The sequence below is a fragment of the Ammospiza nelsoni genome, chromosome 10 (genome assembly GCF_027579445.1).
Source record: "Ammospiza nelsoni isolate bAmmNel1 chromosome 10, bAmmNel1.pri, whole genome shotgun sequence".
In the NCBI taxonomy this organism is placed as follows: Eukaryota; Metazoa; Chordata; class Aves; order Passeriformes; family Passerellidae; genus Ammospiza; species Ammospiza nelsoni.
In genome coordinates, this window is record NC_080642.1 from 25986346 (window position 1) to 25998672 (window position 12327).

The following is a 12327-nucleotide window of genomic DNA, read 5'->3' on the forward strand; positions in this document are numbered from 1 at the left end:
AATTTTCTTTTTCAGCACCTTATTCTGTTGAAATTAAACAAAACAAGCCTTGTACCTTAATAAGTTAACAGAATTATGTCATGGTTTAACTGCATCAAGAAATTCTAGCTTTCATCAAGCAAATAACTCTCTGTTGTCTAGCTCAGGTTCCAGAACAATTCTTCAAACAAATGAATGTTCAGCTAATTTCTGTGATAATTACTGTTTCTTCATGACCTTAAGAAAGGCTCCTCCTGAGCAGCAGCAGGGAATAACAAATGAGGTGCAGAATGGGAATTAAAACTAAGATGCTGCTGACAGAAGGTGTGAAGATGTCATGACCAAAACCACAAGTTCTTTATTTTTACAGTGAAGTTACTACAGTTTGTGCCAGTGCAGAATTCTTTTCTACTCTCTAACTGAGATACTCATACACGTACATAAATAACACTATGCACTAAATGAAAAAGAGTAGAAGTTTATTAAAGATATTATTTTTGTAATTGCTCTTTTCAAATGAAGGCTCATTTAACAAATCAAGTGATCCCTAAGATGACTCTCTAATTTGCTCAGGGTTAGGATAAGAAAGGAGAATTTTTAAATTACATAGGTGTATCTAAAGACATCACAGCAGACACAAACCTGCTGAAAGGGCAACCCAAAATATAATGTGCTTATGTATTTGTGACATTTAAAATCTCTACACACCTCCTGCTGCAACTCTTCAATGCATTTGGTTTTATTTTCCATCTGTTTCTTTAAATTATTCATCTGAAAGAGATATTTCAGACATGAATTAGTAAGTTCTACAAATGACTCCCTATGTGAGCAATTCCTGTAGATGTTCTCAAACCTGCACTTGCACCAGTCTGGTTTGTTCCAATGGGACTGAAACACCAGCTGCCATGTTAGAATAATCAGAGTTTTAGCCATAAAGTACCACAAGATGTTAATTAATAACAGTGAACCAGTTCTTTAGTGGTTATGGAGTTAAGAAAGAAGAAGAAAAAAACCCCAAGATCTTCACAATTTAAAAAATGCTCTTGTGTGAAGTTCCCTACATCCATGAAAAAATGAATTTTCCCAATTATTTTCTAGAATCTTCAATGGCTTTCCTGTCTTGAAATTTCATTCTCAGTTCTCTTAACCTGAAATTAAATTGTAAATCTTTGACTTTTACAATGAAATTTTGAAATTTGCTAAAAACCCCAGGTTGCTTTGAACCAATAGAAAGAAAAGTAAAAATGTTTGAATCTACTTAAGCTCAAACTCACACTACATATAAAAAGCTAATCCAGAGCCCATCCATCACTGAGTGGGTATATGAAAAAACAGAAAAGCAGGTTCTCTGTTTGCCTGAAAACAAACAAACAAATCTTTAATATTAAACTTCCAGCACAGAGTGAACATCCCAGTGACTGTGCTTGTCTTTTGAAATACCAGGGCTCACATGTGGACACACAAGGGCACAGCCGGCAGCAGCTGGGAAAGAAGAAACCTCTGGCAGAGATCACATCCCCCAGGCAGAGCTTTGCAGAAAAAACCCCAACAAAGATTTTACATTGAATGCCGCCCTGCAGGTTCTGTGAGATATTTTCATGACACAGGACATACATTTTCTTCTCTTTCATCCAGTGAACTTTTCATCTCTTCACCTGTCTTTGCCATTTTCTCCTTCAAAGACTCCAGTTGATTTCTAAGTGCCAAATTAACAAGCATTAGTAAATATTTCCTTATTGCCTTTAACTTATTTTCAGTACTTCTAATAAACCCAGATTTTATTTTCTGAAAAGAGCTGCTGGTGTTGATGGGAACTTCATAAGCTGCTCAATGAAAATGTTGTTAAAATGCAGCAACATGCCCAGTAAGTCAATATGTGAACAGTCCATACTTCTTTTAAGTAGGAAAAGATGTTCCAGGAACCCAAGGAAGATACATCCTGACCTGGACTATTGCAATGCAGCTGTGAAATATGGGAGCTGCCTGTCTGTTGAACTGGGGACACAGAGAGTAACTCTGATCCAGTTTTGCCTCGTCACATTTAATCCATAACCTTCAGTTTCCATTTTAATTTCTTTCACACCTGAGATGTCTAATGCAAAACAAGACAGCTCCTACTGTGTAATACAAAATGATGGCAAACATTGCTCCTGCAGCAATTGGTATTTCTAATCTGAGAAAAATTCTACTTGGCCAACAGCAATTCTGAATAGTTTCTGTTTAGCTATGTAATCTAGAAAAACATTAATCAAAAAATCCCAGAAAGCAGCATTTAAACAGAACAAACTGAGTCTACTTCCTTTAACAATATCAGTTATTATTATTTGTTTTTACTTGCCTTAGCTGGCTATTTGCCTCTTCTAGGTTTTCAACTAACTGCTTTGTATTTTCTTCTTCTTTCTTACTATCCTAAATAAAGACCCATGTGTCAGCAAAGAAATAAAATTCAAAGTGACTTCTTAAACAATTCAAAGACATCCAAAGCACACTGACCTGCCTTGTTCACAAGTGTAAATACACTTCCTTTCCAATTCAAATACAAAAAATAGCTCAGGTACTCTACAGACCCAAGTCATGTTGCAGCTCATCATCTAATTTGTGAAACTGAGTAATTTGTCAAATTGAATGTTGTCCTTTCAAGAAAGCTGGAAGTTTACAACTTGCCTCTTGTTGTTCTTGCAGCTTCTGGAGTTTTGCAGCCACAGCATTTTTCTCTTGTGCTGTTTGTTCTTTCTCTAGTGAAAGCTTACTGAGATACACTGTTAGCTGTTCATTCTTTAACCTAATTTAAATCAAATGCCCAAGAAGAATAAGAAGATACATTTTGAATTCTCCTTTTAAATTAAACTTACCCATTATCAAGTGTTATTCCATGCTGAAAAAAAGTCCAGGCCTTTATCTACAAATATAAGCTTTGCAGCAGAGTCAGAGAGATGTAAAAAGGTGACAGAAGAAGGAAAGAAAATCAGAGTCAACTTTTATATAAATATAATGGTTAGTAAAGGTGATGTAGTTCAAAGCAAGATTAGCAATGAATTCAGAAACTTTCTCTTCTTGTTAAATAAGTCAGAGAGATATGGAACAACTACATATGCCATAGAATATATACAAATAGAGAAAGTGGAATTTAGAAATGTAAGTATATAATTAATGGCATATATGTGGTTCAAAACTTCCATTAGAAAACAATCATAGTTCATTTCACTGTGGATTAAAGAAACTTCTATATTACACCAAAACTAATTCAATATTATATTTTCAAAATGGTCATATGCCTCTTGTTCAAGATCTGTTTTCAGAGTCACAAGCTGCTTTAAATAATCTTGTTCCTTCTCAGCTGTACATGTCAGCTGTGCTTTCAAATCCTGGAATTCTTTCTGCAAAATGAAAAGGAAGAGTTTTCAGTATCCATGTGCAAACTCCAACTGCTGGAGGTTATCAGACATGAGCTAAGAGCACAAGGCTTTCAGAAGAACCCAACAACATCCATGTCATGGATTATCCAGATTGGATCTTTGCAGTCTCTGCTGGGATCTGGAAGTGGTGTGAGACAGTGAACTGTGACACCGGTGCTGTTCATGTCTGTCCCCTGCTGTGAGTTTCATTACCTGGGCTGCACAATTAGGGTGGGACCCTGCTCTGGGTGCTGTTTCTTATGTATAAACTTGAATCCAAGTCATGATGTGTAACTTCACTATTTCTAAAAACATGTTACTATTGCCCTGCTTCAGACCTCTCTCATCTGGAGAGCGTTTTCATTTCTCTCTCCACATTTTTCTCTCTCTGCATATTTTCTACAGTAGCCTCAAGATTCTTCTTCAATAAAAGTCGTCCAATTTACCAATTTTAGAAAATGAGTGAAACTCAGTTCAGAACATTCAATGCACAGATTATAAGAACAAGCAGACACAGTAAAATGCACACATGATTTCAGACTATCTTAACTTTAGTTGATATGGATTCTTGTTAGGCTTGTAAATATAAAATCATAATGAAAATAAACCTCTGTTAAGAGTGTATTTCATATAGCTTAGACTTCTGTGACGGAAAATGGGCCTGTGTCACAGCACAGCAGGGTTCACAGAGGCCAGAGCTAATTCCTTCCTGGAAGGAAGAAAAAATGGGAAAACTTTATATCCAGAGAGAGTGGCATTTGAATGGGCATGAACAAAGAAGGAAATAACCAAAAACCTTGAGATGGAAAACCAAAAACATGGGAGACAAGAAAAACCAAAAGCACAGGAGACAAGAAAAACAGAGGCAATAAAGAAGTTCTTCAAAGAAAACACTGAAATTGTGTGTGAGAAAGTTTAGTAGAAATGTTAAGGTTGACTAGAGAAGAGTTTATTTATGGCATTTAAGATACTTACAAAGCAAGAGGAATTTCATATGAAGAGCAAATGCCATGAGATTAATAAAATGAACATTTACCAGAGTTTCTGACAGCTCTTCAAGTTGCACTTCTTTATCACATTTCACTTTAGTCATCTCTTCTACATGGAATGTAAAATGAATAGAACAGAAATGATTTTTCATATTTAGCAGGCAGTATAAAACATTTACCCTTTTGCAATACCCAGTTCTCAAAACTTGTTGGATTAAGTTAAGAAACTGAAAAGCTAATTTATGACTTAATCTAAATGTAGACTTGAGAAAATGATTCAGACATTAGCAAATCTATATCTGAAGAGAAACTAAATATTTATCTTAAATAAAATTTAGAGCCTATTATGTTTTCCACAATTATAGCTTCAAATAAACCATGGACTGTAAGACTGGAGTGTTCTCCAAGTATTGATGCCTCTGCATTGTTCCAGAAAAAAAATCTGAACTGCTGAAGGTATCAGATGGATATGCTGAGAAAGGAAACTAGTTGTTACTAACTTCCAGATGGTTTCTATGTGCACATTCACAATTCTGGGATTTTTTGCAAGTTCTCAACAGCAAGGCAGAGCTCTGACTCTGGGGACTAAGGAGCACATCCCTAGAAACCACAGGATATCAAATTGATGATATTTAAAGACAAGCCCTGCCAGCATCATTCCACTTCCAGCATGGGGAGGGTCACAGAAACCTCCATGGGAGGGTTTTATCTCTGCTGCAGAAGTCACTCCTGGCACCTGCAGTGCTGCTGCTCTGAGCTGCAAACCAAAATGACCTGCAGAGGAATTCATGCATGAATGGTCTGACTATTGGAGCTGTGCACAGCACTGCCCTTTGGCTGCTGCCAGCACCAATGACCCCCAAAGAAAAGGGATCAGCTGAGTAAAAATAAATCCAGGCATTCCTGACAGGCACAGGCACTGTAAAATCATTTCCCAACTACAAGAGACAGTCCATTTCCAGACAACAGCAGAAAACATTTTTATTACTGCCCAGCTCATTTTCTGCCTTTCTACAAGCCTTACCCAGTTCAGCAGATTTATTCTGGAGCTCCAAGGTAAGCAGCTTTGAATCATCTTCAGATTTCTTTAATCTAAGAAAATGGTAGATTAAAAACCCCAAATGTAGAGTACAAAGCACTGCATTTGAAACTTCAAGGACAATAAGACAAAGTCTTACCACAAGCACTTTAAGAACATTTACCTTCCAACAGGCAGGTGATAGATCTGCCTGCAACACACATCAAATTTCACTTTTACAACCTCAGAACAGTAGACATAAAAGTAAACAAATATATATCTACAGAAATCTGTATTTCTTAAAGAGAGAATAGTGAAAATTGGAAGGGGCAAAAATTTACTTTTTATACAGTATCAACTATCACAAACAAAAAAAATTACATTAAACTCTCTGCATTTAGACCACTGTGGGGAAAAAACCTCCAAATTTCAGCTTCATTTCCAATTGTTCTTGATTTTGTCATAGACTGCAACTTGTAAGATCACTCTTGGAATTTAAACTCATTCATTTACCTATTTTGCTCTTCTTGCAGCAAGCTTTTCAAATTGGCAACAGAAGTTTCAAACTCCTCTGTCAGGGCTGCAAGCAAAGCCTTCAGTTTTTTACATTCTTCCTCCTGCTCTTCCTTTTCTCCAGTGACCTGAATTAATGTCTTTACTGTAGTCTAGAATTCAGTTTCCAAGTTCTTCTGAGACACCTTCAAGACATGATATCATTTCTAAACATGTTTTGCAACAAACAGCTACAGCTGTTTCATGTGTAAAGTATCCATTATTATTTATGCAAATACTCATCTAATCTATTTCTACTGTAAAACTATAAGCAAGGGGTACCTCTGCCTTTTGCAATGGAATTTTAGCCTCTTCCAGCTCTGCCCTCAAATGTTCTTTACTGACCTGGGATTCCTTTAACATATCTTCATTATGTACTAAACAAAAAAAGATGTTTATATTTTTAAAAATATGATATTTACTAAAAAATGCTGCTAAAAATGGAAAATTACATACATTTAAAGAATATAACAAAGACCAATGGTACTAATATCATCTACTATAAAATAATATATAAAATTTGAATAAAGATGGCTTAAAAATATTGAAAATCAAGTTCTGAAAAGTGTCCTCAGTGACATCTGCCTGACTGTACATTTGCAAAACTGAAGCAACACATTTTCCCCTTGCAATTTTCAAAAGCTCTCACTGCTTGACTCCCCCTAAAAACTGCCCTGCCAGTCCTGCTCCCACATGAGCAGCTCCTGCTCCAAACAAAAATAAGGCCTTCAAGGCCCCAAAATTCTGCTGCCAACCAGCAACAGAATAAGACTATCAGGGCCCTGTTTTCTATGCTTCTATAAACAATTACATCTAATAAATAAACAATCATAAACAACTACATTTCAATTCTAGAAACAATTACATTTAAACACAGCAGGCAGAACTCTTACATTTTGCTTCCATGAAGTCAGCAATCTTATTTTGTGACGTCTGCAGCTGAGCCTTGATGTCTTTTATGACATCATCTTTTTCATCTCTCTGTATGGTAAGAGCTGAAATCTAGAAAAGTGCAAGAAATATCATCATGAAGTCTGGAGAAGGGACAGATATTGATTTTCATTTGCACTCTAGGTATGGTTAGCAGCCATTTTGCTGTCATTCAAGTTAGATTAGATAGATAGATTAGATTAGATAGATAGATAAGATGAGATAGATAGATAGATAGATAGATAGATAGATAGATAGATAGATAGATAGATAGATAGATAGATAGATAGATAATATTTGGCTAGATATAATCTTAGCCAAATATTGATCAAGTCACATAAATCTAAACAAAAAAGTTCTCCAATTCAAAATCAAACCATAAATTCCAGGAGACTAAAGGTACTGAAACACCACTAAACTTAGCAGAATTTGACTTAAATGCAGCTTCAGATGTTATTTTGTCTTTTTTACTAATGCCCAGAAACACTTCTTGGCTCTTGCATTGCCCCTTTAGGCACAAATAAAGCTCTACATCTTAGATAGTAAAATGAGCAAACCTGCTTTTCCTTTTGACTGACTTCCAGTTTGCATTCTTTCTCAAACTTGTCCACTTTTTTTGCTTCTTCTTTTACTTTGGAGATACAGTAACATCCATAGTTAACATTCTAGCTGAAATATACTCCAAGTTCAATACAACTTCCACTTTAAGATTGCTTGGAATTGTACAGCTGTACCATTTGTTTCCCCAGAGTAATTGTTGAGGCAATGTTTGATTTTATAATCAAAATACTAACAGAAAACAGCATGTGAAAATGAAACAGGAACATACCAGACTATACATACAGAGAGAGAGCATTTAGCTAAACTTTCTGTAGCTATACACTAGTGCATTGTCATTTAAATAAACAAACTATGGGAAGTAAGTATTGATCTCTAGACTGTACTTCACAGACAAAACTTCAATTTTGAGTGACTGTTTGAGAAATAAAGTTCCAGCTTTGGCCCAGTGGAACAGCAACAGAAGGGGCCAGGCAGTGACCAAAGGCAGCAGGAATAAAAGAAGGGTCCCAGTGTCTCAGTGTGAGCTGCTCACCATTCCAGCCCTTCACATTTCTCTGCCCTGACACTGCATGTGTAACACAAGCTATGAAGTACAAAACTGAGCCAGCTGCATAAACACAATAAACAGAATTCTCACATTTGAAACTCATTTCCAATCTGTCGTTCTCTGCTTGCACACGAAGCTCTTCAAATGCCACTGTCATTCTCTAAAAACAAAATTTTATATTTGAAGTTCAATACTGGAAACCCTGGAACTTCTCCAGGGGCTGCTGCCCACCTCAGCCATTCTAAGGAACCAGCAGGGAGGTGAAACAGAGCCCAAAGAGAAGCCAGAAGCTGTGGCAGTGACCCAGCACTAAGCACACATCACCCAGATCACAGGATCTACATCCCACACACTGCTGCACCTTCTCCATTGAATGTGTTTGATAGAACACAAAAATAATTCTTGAAAAGGGATTGAAAACCCAACTTCCTGCATCAGACATGACATGATACCCACACAGGATGGATACAAACAGTATCCCAACATAAACATGGAACTCAGCTCAGCTCACATAACTCACATTCCTTTCATCCAGCTTGCTCACTTACTTCTATGTTGCTGTGAAGTTCCTCATACAATTGTATTGTTGCTTCCTTTTCCTGTTCATCTATCAAAGCAAGAACATATGAGAAAGTTTTTCTTTTGAACAAGAATGCCAGCTGCCCAAGTCATTACACTCAATCAGCAAAATGAATTAAAAAAGGAATTCTCAGCTCCATTCTTATTAAATAAGTTATTATGAAACATGGTGCCAAAAGTTACAGAATCTAGGGAAAAAGTGTATTTCATTGAAACATTGAGCAAGCTCAGCTTTTAAATTTCCTTCCTAAGATTTTTTTTTTCTGTGAAAAGTGTAATTCTGGATCAGTTTATGTGACATAGTATTAATAGTATTAATGCTGTTGAATAATAATGTATCAGAACTGTTAGTATTTATAAACTGTAATCTAGGGTTAGCACTGAATTTCTTCCTATCAGCAGATACCTATACCCACAGAGCTGTCATTATAAAATTGCAACAACACTCCAGGTCCATATTTTCCTTCTTTCCTTTCACTTTTGTGATTGATACTATTTTTTCCTAAGAAAACAATTAAAAAGAGAACAGTAACAGAAACAGCTATCAAAAAAGAACAACACATCTATATACAAGTGTTTCTAGAATTAAGGCTAAAAAGAAACAGACATTTAAGTATCCAGGATCAAGTTAGTAAAATTCTAATTATTATAATAACGATTCTAAACTACATATAAAGTAGGATTTCCAATCAAGAACATATTTTAAAACCTCAAGAATTTAAACTTTGTTAAGTTATCCAACTGACTTGGCTTGTTCAGATTCATGAGAAGAATTCCAGTTACTCATTATACCTTGGGGTTCAGACCTTTTTTCCCCATAAATATGTGATGGCTGAAAACAGGAAATGTCAGCTCTGGCAATTTGTTTCAGAGTGCTGGGAATTCAGAGTAGATTCTACTGCCTAAAACCAGGCATGAAGTGTCACTTCTCATGTCTGAATACATTCCCAGAGTGTGGCTGGGACTGCAAAGCTTCAATGGGCTGAGCAGCCTTGGGGAGCCCTGCCCTGCCCTGCAGTGGCTCCAGTGCCAGTCGGGGCTGTGGGCACTGCCTCAAACCTGGAGCACTGTTTGGGCACCCAAGGAGCTCCCAGGCTGGCAACCTTGCAGCAAACAATCTCACTGCCTTCTAAAGCCCTCTGCATTCAGCATTACAAACCACAAGTCTGTTAGACCTGGGGCTTCACTTCCAATTTTGTGAGCCACTTAAAATTCATTTCTCATTCTGAGAGCCACATCCAGTAGATCTCAACTGCAGAACTTTTCTGAACAGCAGGAGAAATTTCTTCTTCTTGCTTCTGTTTGTGAATTTAGAGCAAGCTAAAAGTACATTTACTCTGATAAATAAAAACTAAAAAAGCATTTACATTTGCTGGTCTTCTCTGCGAAGCGAGTGCAGGTTTCCTTGAGCAGATTACACAGATGCCCCGAAGCAGCAGCTCTGAAGGAGGGGAAAATATCATGTTTGCACAGGAGTGCACAGTGCTTTGTGCACCTAAGGAGCAACAATGGAAATGACCTTCAAAATTTAACAGCTACACAAAACTGCCCACATGGAAACTGATTATTTCCACCACAAAAATATATCCTTGGTTCTATTACTTACTCTTTCAAGAGATCTTTATTTTCACATATCTCATCTTCCAGTTTCAAATGGAGTTTCTCATTTTCAAACAGATTTCATAGGGAACAAATGCAAAAAGACACTGTTATTGAAAATATATATTAGAAATGCACTTGAACTTCTCAAATCTCTCATGAAAAAGTCATTTGGGGCATCAGTAGACAGAAGTCTGTTTTATCTGGTATTACATGCTGAGTCATCTTTTGCATGAAAGATGTAATAATTAATGAACAATCATTTACCAGCAACTGAGACATTTACAGGTATATTCTTCATACACACCCTCACACAGGACAGGTGCCTGCAACTTCTCAAAATAATCATTTTCTCAAGGCACAAACCAAACTGCAACAGTCTTTAATATTTAATTGTATCAATAATAGTGTCATACTGAATCAGGAAGCACTGAACTTCATCTATTCAATGTACACTATACAATACTGGCCTGCAGTTCTTGAATGGCTTTATTCTGTGCTTCAATAATCTTTCTATTCTCTTGGAGTTTTCTTTCTTTCTGGTTTAGTTCAGTTTCCACAGTCAGTTTCCACTGCTTGATCATCTCAGCCTCTTTGTAGAGTTTTGAGAACAATTCATTCGTTGTTTCTGGATTCTATTAAAACAGGTTCCACAAGTTAATCTCAAATACTATCTAATTAATAGTATATAATATCTAATTAATACTGTTGTAGATAATGTATTTATCTCTTAGAAACATCACAAGAGTAATATTTTTTTTCCACAGATGGTGATATAAGCTTATATATGATCAGGAGCCCAAGTTTAAATCTTTGTGCATCCTCTGTGTATGTATCAAAAGGCATTACAGGGCACATAGGAGATACAAATACAATGAAATATCCCAAAACCCCTTCAGACATCACCAAATAGATGGGCTTAAAGACACAGACAACTGCAGTCCACCAAAATCAATAAAAGTTTTGCCAGAATTATCAGTGAAGCCAAAATTCCTTCTAGCAGGTTCTTCACACATTTCTGTCCTCTCCTTCTGACAGACACTGCTGAGTTAAGTAAAAGCAGCTTCAGAGACTTTGCCCAGGAGTACCTGTGATATTGCCATGGACACACACAGAATCACAGAATCACAGAATCACAGAATCACAGAATCACAGAATGAGGTTGGAAGAGACCTCTCAGATCATCGAGTCCAACCTATGCCCTGACACCTCAACTGCAGCACCAAGTGCCATGTCCAGGCTTTTTTAAACACATACAGAGATGGAGATTCTACCACCTCCCTGGGAAGAGCATTCCAGTGCTTCATTATTCTTTTAGTGAAAATTTTTTCCCTAATATCCAACCTATCCCTTCCCTGATGTAGCTGGAGACTGTGTTCTCTGGTTCTGTCAGTGCTGCCCGGTGGAAGAGACCGACCCCACCTGGCTCCAACCTCCCTGCAGGAAGCTGTAGAGAGCAATAAGGTCACCCCTGAGCCTCCTCTTCTCCAGGCTAAACAGCCCCAGCTCCTTCAAACGTTCCTCACAGGGCTTGTGTTCCAAACCCCTCCCCAGCCTTGCTGCCCTCCTCTGGATGTGCTCCAGCATCTCAACGTCCTTCCTAAGCTGAGGGCCCAGAACTGGACACAGCACTCAAGGTGCAGCCTCAGCAGTGCCCAGTACAGGGGCAGAATGAGCTCCCTGCTCCTGCTGGCCACACCATTCCTGATCCAGGCCAGGATGCCATTGGCCTTCCTGGCCACCAGGGCACACTGCTGGCTCATGTTCAACCAGCTGTCACCAGCACCCCCAGGGCCCTTTCTGCCTGAGCACTGCCCAGCCACACTGTCCCCAGCCTGGAACGTTGTAGGGGACTTTTGTGGCCAAAATGTGGAACTCAGCACTTGGACTGATTAAACTTCATGCTGCTGGACTCTGCCCATCCATCCAACTGATCTAAGTCTCTCTGCAGAGCCCTCCTTCCTTCCAATAGATCAACACAAGCTCCCAGCTTGGTGTCCTCTGCAAATTTACTCATGAAGGACTCAATGCCCTCACCCATGTCATCTATAAAAATATTAAACAGAACTGGTCCCAGTACAGCCCTGAGGGACAGCACTGGTGCCTGGCTGCCAGCTGGATGCAGCACCATTCACCATCACTCTCTGGCCTGGCCATGCAGCCAGTTCTGAGCCCAGC

At 38.0% G+C, this 12327-nt stretch overlaps 1 long non-coding RNA gene and 1 pseudogene across 1 annotated transcript; both read right to left on the minus strand.

Annotated features, from left to right (window-relative positions):
- The window catches only part of LOC132077836 (zinc finger protein 208-like), a 416438-nt pseudogene that overhangs the window by 15651 nt on the left and 388460 nt on the right, over window positions 1–12327 (minus strand).
- LOC132077841 (uncharacterized) lies at window positions 2684–6002 on the minus strand. The gene is made up of 4 exons (XR_009419118.1): window positions 5895–6002; window positions 5388–5455; window positions 4411–4472; window positions 2684–3356 (listed from the first exon to the last, which is right to left on the minus strand). It is a non-coding gene; the product is annotated as an uncharacterized LOC132077841 (long non-coding RNA).